The sequence below is a fragment of the Cajanus cajan genome, chromosome 8 (assembly GCF_000230855.2).
Source record: "Cajanus cajan strain Asha chromosome 8, NIPB_CcT2T_4, whole genome shotgun sequence".
Taxonomy (NCBI): domain Eukaryota; kingdom Viridiplantae; phylum Streptophyta; class Magnoliopsida; order Fabales; family Fabaceae; genus Cajanus; species Cajanus cajan.
In genome coordinates, this window is record NC_138524.1 from 25,653,769 (window position 1) to 25,661,645 (window position 7,877).

The following is a 7,877-nucleotide window of genomic DNA, read 5'->3' on the forward strand; positions in this document are numbered from 1 at the left end:
GGCGGGGCTAGAGAGGAAGCTCGTCGAGACTGAGCGAGCTATTTTGGTGGAGCACAAGAGGGGCTTCGTCAAGGCAGCTCGTTAGGCGAGGTTGCTTGCACCCGGGGTCGACCTTTCTGCTATGCATGTAAAGAAAGAGGTGCGAGGTGGGCGGCAGGTGAAGGAAGACGACCTCCCTGATAGCTCAAGCGAGAATACCACTACTTAGGCCGTTGTTTTGTAATAACTTAGTTTATTTAGTTCCTTTTTCTTGCTTTCTGAACTCATGCTTTGTATTGATGAACTTGTTGTGTATATAATTTGCTTTTCTTATTTGTGGCTTTTGTCTCTCTCTTTTGATGATTCTCGTTTTGACGAGGTTCGATTTTGACCTTCGACTTTAGTCCAGGAATTGAATCTGGGATTTTGGGCTTAGTCGTGACCTGCTTTTGAGGTTCGAAATATGTTTGAAACTTGTCCTGTATTTTGCGCTTTGAGGCTCAAACTTGGTCTGTGAAGGTTCAATCTTGACCTTTGTTTTTGATTTTGGGTCGCGTCAAGGTTCGAACTCGACCTTGGCTTAGAATGACATGATTTGTGTCGAGGTTCGAATTCGACCATGGTTTAGCGTAATGTAATTCATACCAAGGTTCAAATTCGACCTTGGCTTAGCATGATATAATTCGCACTGAGGTTCGAACTCGACCTTGGCTTTTCATAATGTAATTCGTACCAAGGTTCGAACTCGACCTTGGCTTAGCATGATATAATTCTCACTGAGGTTCGAACTCGACCTTGGCTTAGCGTAATGTAATTCGTACCAAGGTTCGAGTTCGACCTTAGTTTAAAAGAATATGATTTGTTCCAAAGTGGTGTAAGATTGAGAAGTTATGAGCGGAATGAGTCATTTTATTAATGTCGTGGGTATGGCTCGTTAAAAACCCTCTCAGCCAAAACCCATTTTTCTATTTTTGGGACAAAAGACTGAGTCGGGAAAAGAGTGCACAACACATTTGTACAATTTAACTGAAGTAAAACTTGAGATGCATGGCATTCCAAGTTCGTAGGATGGTTTTGCCGCTGAGCTCTTCTAGTTTGTATGCCCCATTTTCTAACTCTTCTGTAACTCAAAATGGGCCATCCCAGTTAGGCGTGAGTTTTCCTTCTGATGAGTTTCTTCGTGCTTCGCCTAGTAGTCGCCACACCAGGTCGCCGACCCGGAAAGAGCGAGGTCGGACTCGCGTGTTGTACCTTCTGGAGGCTCGAAGCTTGCAGGCTTCCTCATGGATCCGAGCTTCCTCTCTGATTTCATCAATCAGGTCGAGGTTGACTGCCGTTTCTTGAGCGTTTTGCTCACTGTCGAAGGTAAGACATCGATGAGACGTCTTTCCAACCTCCACTAGGATCATAGCATCCACTCCATAGGTTAGCTTGTAAGGCGTTTCCTACGTTGTTGATTGGGGTGTACAGTGGTATGCCTGGAGGATGCTAGGGAGCTCATCGACCCATTGTCCTTTGGCGCTTCCTAGTCGCTTCTTGAGCTCTCGGAGTATTACTTTGTTGGAGGCTTCGGCTTGGCCATTGGTTTGGGGATGCTCCACCGAGGTTGGAAGGTGCTTGATTCCAAGTTCTCGGAGGAAGTTCTCGAAACTCTGCGTGATGAACTGTCAGCTGTTATTAGTGATGAGAGAATGCGGGATGCCAAACCTGCAAATGATGCTCTTCCAGGTGAATTTCTGGACATTCTCGGCAGTGATCTTGGCAAGTGGGCATGCCTCGATCCACTTGGTGAAGTAGTCGATTTCCACTAGGAGGAATTTAAGTTGACCTTTCGCGGGAGGAAATGGTCCGAGGATGTCCATTCCCCACGGGGCGAAATGCCACAGTGACATCATCTGGTGGAGAACTTCAGGTGGTTGCCGATATGCGTTGCCGAATTGTTGACATTCCTTACACTTTTGTACGTAAACTTGGCAATCTGACTTCAGTGTGAGCCAGTAGTACCCATCCCGGAGTACCCTGGTCGCCATCGAGCAGGCCCCAGAATGCATCCCACAGATCCCTCGGTGGATCTCCTCGACGACGTAGGTGGCCTGGGACTTTGCTAAGCATTTCAACAGAGGAGTGGAGATGCCGTGTTTGAACAGTTCGTCGCTGATGATGATGAGATTGGCTGGCCTTACCCTCATCTTTCGAGCTTCGTCTTTATCCTCGGGTAGAGTTCCTAATTTTAAGTAGTTTCAAATACCTGTCATCCATCCTCGGTCTGCGCTGTCACTGGCATTGACAACCTTTTCATCTAGGCTGGGTTAATTCAAAGTCTCCTGTATGATGGTCCGATGTTGCCCGGGGTGCTTTGTGTTGGCGAGCTTGGACAGGAGGTCAGCTCTGACATTCTGCTCCCGGGGCACATGGTGTATGGTGAGCTCGTCGAAGGACGAGATCTTCTGGGATGCTGCATGGAAGTACCTCTATAGAAGGGTGTCCTTAGTCTGGTATGCCCCGCTGAGTTGCTCCACCATGAGCTTTGAGTCGCTGTTGCAACTTACTCTCTACGCTCCGAGGTCACGAGCCAACCTTAGCCCTGCCAGAAGCGCTTCATATTTCGCTTGGTTGTTGGTCACCTTGAAGCCAAATTTGAGAGATTGCTTTACGGTGACTTTATTCGGTCCCTCCAAAATGATACCTGCACCGCCACCTTTAGAATTGGAGGATCCATCAATGTGTAAAGTCCATACCTGTTGTTCCTCAGCCGAGGTTGGGGTGAGTTCAACCACGAAATCTGCTAGGCACTGAGCTTTCAAGGGGCCTCAACTTTCGTATTGGATGCTGAACTCGGATAACTCCATTGACCATGCTATCATACGCCTAGCGAGCTCTGGCTTTCTCAAGATCTGCTTAATTTGGTAGTCGATTTTGACGACCACCTGGTGACTTTGGAAATAAGGTCGGAGGCGCCAAGCTGCGGTGACGAGTGCTAGTGCCAGCTTCTCGATCGTCTGATATCGTTTCTCCATGTCTTGAAGGACTCGGCTGATGAAGTAAATGGGCGTTTGTACCCTTTGGTGTTCTTGCACTATTACCGCGCTGATTGCGCCTTCTGTCACGGCCAGATAAAGGAGGAGGTCAGCGTGATGATCCGACCTCTGAAGGATTGGTGGAGTTGTGAGGAAAAATTTGAAGCTTTTGAAAGCTTCTTTGCATTGCTCGGTCCACTCAAAGTTCTTGGGTTTTCGCAACAAGGTGAAGATGGGCCCTGCTTTCTCTACCAATCTGGGGATGAAACAGGAGAGAGAGATAAACCGTCCTGCCAAGCATTGGACTTCCTTGACAGTCTGGGGACTCTGCATCTGGATAATGGCTTTGCACTTCTCCGGGTTGGCTTCAATACCCTTGTTGGTGATCATAAAACCCAGAAATCGACCTCCTTGGACACCGAAAACACACTTCTCTGGGTTGAGGCGCGTGTTGTGTTTTCTGATTTGGTTGAACACCTCGGCCAAGTCAGAGGCATGAGCCTCGGCTGATAAAGTCTTGACGACCATGTCGTCCACATACACCTCCATGTTCCTTCCAATTTGGTGTTGGAAGACTTTGTCCATTAGACGCTGGTAAGTGGCTCCGGCATTTTTGAGACCGAAGGGCATCACGTGATAGCAGAAGTTCGCGTGGTCGGTGATGAAGGCTGTGTGCTCCTCGTCTGGTGGGTACATCATGATTTGATTGTAACCCGAGTATGCATCAAGGAAGCTGAGGAGGGCATGGCCGAAAGCGCCGTCAACCAACCTGTCGATGCTCGGTAGGGGGTACGAGTCTTTGGGACATGCCTTGTTTAGGTCGGTATAGTCGACGCACATACGCCATTTCCTTGAGTTCTTCTTGACGAGTACCACGTTTGCCAGCCACGTGGTGTATCTGACTTCACAGATGAAGCCCGCGTTCATCAACTTCCGTGTCTCAGTGATGATAGTGTTGCATCGCTCTCCTTCGACTTTTCTCTTTCTCTGAGCAATCGGCTTAGCTTCCTTGTGGATGGCTAACCTGTGGCAGATGAGGTTAGGATCAATACCTGGCATATCTGCGCTTGACCATGCAAAGAGGTCAGTATTTTTGGAGATCTCCTCAATGAGCCGTTGTCGCAGCTCTGGGTCTAACTGCCGACTTATCTTCGTACACTGTCCGGGGAGTTTAACGACTTGAAGGTCATCAAGCTCATCGATGGGACTTGGCCGTTCATCATAGGATTCTGACCTTGGATCCAGGTCAGTGATGTCAACCTGGGCTATTTGAGCTACTGTAGGGGGGTCACTTTTGTGGCGCTCCTCGGATGGCGAGACCTTTAGGCTTTCGGCATAGCATTACCGAGTTGTCTTCTGGTTTGCCCTGACTGAGATGATCTTGCCATTGCTCCCTGGGAATTTCATCGTTAGGTGCGGCGTAGATACCACAACTCCGAGTTGGTTCAACATCGGCCTTCCGATGATGATATTGTAGGATGTGTTGGCTTCAACAAGGAGGTATCTGACCAAGATTCTTCTTGATTCTGGAGAAGTCCCAAAGGTTGTCAGCAGATCCACGTACCCTCAAGTGTGAACTCGCTCTCCTGCAATTTTTCTTGTGACTCATGAATCTTGTTATATCTCAAATTTTCTTAATCACAAACTTAGGGTATATTAGTAGACGGACAAGAAATAGCAATCAAGCGACTTTCAAGAAGTTCAGGACAAGGATTGAAAGAATTTAGGAATGAAGTTACATTGTGTGCCAAACTCCAACACCGAAATCTTGCTAAGGTTATGGGTTATTGCATTGAAGGAGAGGAAAAAATGTTACTCTATGAATACATGCTGAACAAAAGTCATGATTTAATTATTTTTGGTAAGTATTTTATGAAATCTTTGTAATTAGTATAATAAAAGACTAGTTTGTTTCACATGACATTTTGGAAAGAAAAGACTAGTCAACTTATCGAATAATCTTCGCAGATTCCATTCAAAGAAAATATTTAGATTGGCCAATGCGCTTGAACATTTTGAATGCAATTGCTCGGGGACTTCTTTATCTTCATCAAGATTCTAGATTAAGGATCATACACAGGGATTTGAAAGCAAGTAACATTTTATTAGACAATAATATGAATCCAAAAATTTCAGATTTTGGTCTTGCTAGAATGTGTGGAAGCGATCAAGTTGAAGGGAGTACAAGCATCATAGTTGGAACACAGTAAGTATCTTAAATGATTAGTGCTAAAGTTTTATAATAATTAATGGAATATGAAATTAATTTTTCTGCCTCCTTTTAGTGGTTACATGGCACCGGAATATGTCATTGATGGACTATTCTCTATAAAATCATATGTGTTCAGCTTTGGAGTGTTATTGCTAGAAATTGTTAGTGGAAAGAAAAATAGAGTATTTACCTACCAAGACCACGATCATAATCTCATTGATCAAGTGAGTAACACAAAATATAAAATAACCTTCCTATCATAAAATATTATCTAACAAATGTTCTACATTATTGTACGCATGGAGATTGTGGAAAAATGGTACTCCAGAGAAATTGATTGATGCTTGTTTGGAAAACTTGTGTAATATATTTGAAGTTGTGTGATGCATTCAAATTAGTCTTCTATGTCTACAACATCATCCAAACGATAGGCCGAACATGACATCAGTTGTTGTGATATTGACTAGTGAAAATGTTTTACCTGATCCCAAAGAACCTGGTTTCTTAATTCGAAGGGTCTCAAATGAAGGAGAACAATCTTCTAATAGACAAATTTCTTCAATCAATGAAGTAACTGTCTCACTTTTAGAAGCTAGATAAAACACTATCTTTTATTTTACTACTGCATGAATTTTGATAACGGATTCATCAATTTCTTTTAGACCATCCTTCACAATCAAATTCAAAATATGAGCACATTAACACATATGAAGGTGATCTCCATTCAAAACTTAACCACTCTAAGACCTTAGCCTCATTTTTAGGTTTTCAATCCCATAGTGGTTTGATGAGGCATTGTCAACTGTCACACTCAAAACATGAGCTAGACCCTAATTACCAAACACTGTGCAACCTTCTTAGCCTTAACTTCTCCTGTATGGCTTTTAACATTAAAAAAAATTAAGAATTTTCTTGTGTAAGGTCCAATTATTGTTTACGAAGTGAGAAATTTTACACATATAACTAATATTTTGACAAAAAGCCCATGAATCAATGGTGAGGCACATGCTTTGACAATGTTGAGAAAGAAAAATTCTTCAATTTGGTTCTTTCTATATTCCTCAGAAAGAAAATGCCTCATGCTAATGTATGGCATGAGATAGGACTAAATTTTGGTTGTACAATGCTCATAGATTCACAGAAGGCTTCATTTCCCACATGGCTATAAGGAAGCCCTGTGACCCCATCATTTTTACCAACACAATTCGACATCTCTTCTAGTCAAATTTGGTTAATGAAGCTGAAGAAGCATTTGTTGTTGAAGACATAGTGGACTTTCTCTTCTTACTCATTTCATTGTTTGTGTTACACTTGCAAATCTTCACATGAATAGACATGTAACTTGTTCCATAATTGCACTTGAGTACACTATGACAATAGTTGCATTTAGCCTTATTAGTCAAGTCACTATCTAATGTGAAATGATTCCAAACATCATATTTTTTTTACGCTCTACATTGTGAGATGGTACTCTAGAATCATTATGTAAGATGATAGTGTACTTTGTTGTCTTAGAATTCAGAAGATTATCATGATCAACCATTTTGTCTCATTGCTACGTACTCTAAAAGTTTCAGACTATACCTGAAATGAAAATTTATATGAGAAGTAGTTTGGATTCAGAAGTTCAAACACATACCATTAAAAGTGGGGTGTTAAAAAAATTTTCGTTCACTACATACCTATAAATAAATGTTTGAAATCACTATAAGACTCTTAAGCATGTCAAGTACAACACATTTGCTAGAACAACTTCAAAACCTATTAGGCAAGTAGAAACGCTTCAAGATTTTCTCTAAAATTATCAAAATAAAACATGACATCATATATAAAGGGACTTAATTACATGCTTAGAATTGATAACTAAAAAGAAAATAGTTAAGGAACATGTTTGAACAAATTTGAAGGATGATCGCATAGAATACTTCATTTGGATAAACCCAAGATGCTATAAGTGAAATAGTAGGGGGAAAATATTTATAATTTAATAAATCCTAAAATTCATTCTTGAACCCAACCGTTAAAAAATTGAAGTAGTTGGTCCAACTTTTTAATGCTAGCAGAAGATTGAGATGAAGAAGGAACAAAATACAAAATTAAAAAAATCCATTAACATACCAAATTGCACTACACTACAATAAATGAGCTAAACAGTGGAGGTTATTTTTACGTTTAGTGGAGGTTTTTACCCTCCGCAAAATAAATCGCAGAGGTTTCTAAAAACTTCCGCAGTTACATTCGCCGCAAGCAATTAGCAGCGTTTTTAAGAAACCTCTGGTATTGTGAGTGTTTAGCAGCGTTTTTTTTAAAGGAGGTTTTAAACCTACACTAATAGTGGAGGTTTTTTAAAGGAGGTTTTAAAGCTATGGTAATTTTTTAAAGGAGGTTTTAAACCTACACTAATAGTGGAGGTTTTTTAAAGGAGGTTTTAAAGTTATGCTAGCTGTAGCAGTTTTTTAAAGGAGAATTTTTTTACTAGAGGCTTTAAAGTGGAATAACAGTAAAGATTATTTAGTGGAAGTTTTAAAGTAAATTAACTATTATAATCATTAATCAATATATTTTTGTAGAGTTTCTAATCCTCCCTATTTTCCTGTGTATAATAATTTATACTCATTTTAATTGCATAATCTACATGTATTACAATTTCCCATTTTCACTTTTGATAT

At 41.5% G+C, this 7,877-nt stretch overlaps 1 non-coding gene across 1 annotated transcript; it reads left to right on the forward strand.

The window, feature by feature from the left end:
- Window positions 1–4,604: 4,604 nt before the first annotated feature.
- On the forward strand, window positions 4,605–5,754 carry LOC109799272 (uncharacterized). Its single transcript, XR_014428677.1, has 3 exons — window positions 4,605–4,857; window positions 4,965–5,202; window positions 5,282–5,754. It is a non-coding gene; the product is annotated as an uncharacterized LOC109799272 (transcript).
- Window positions 5,755–7,877: the final 2,123 nt, after the last annotated feature.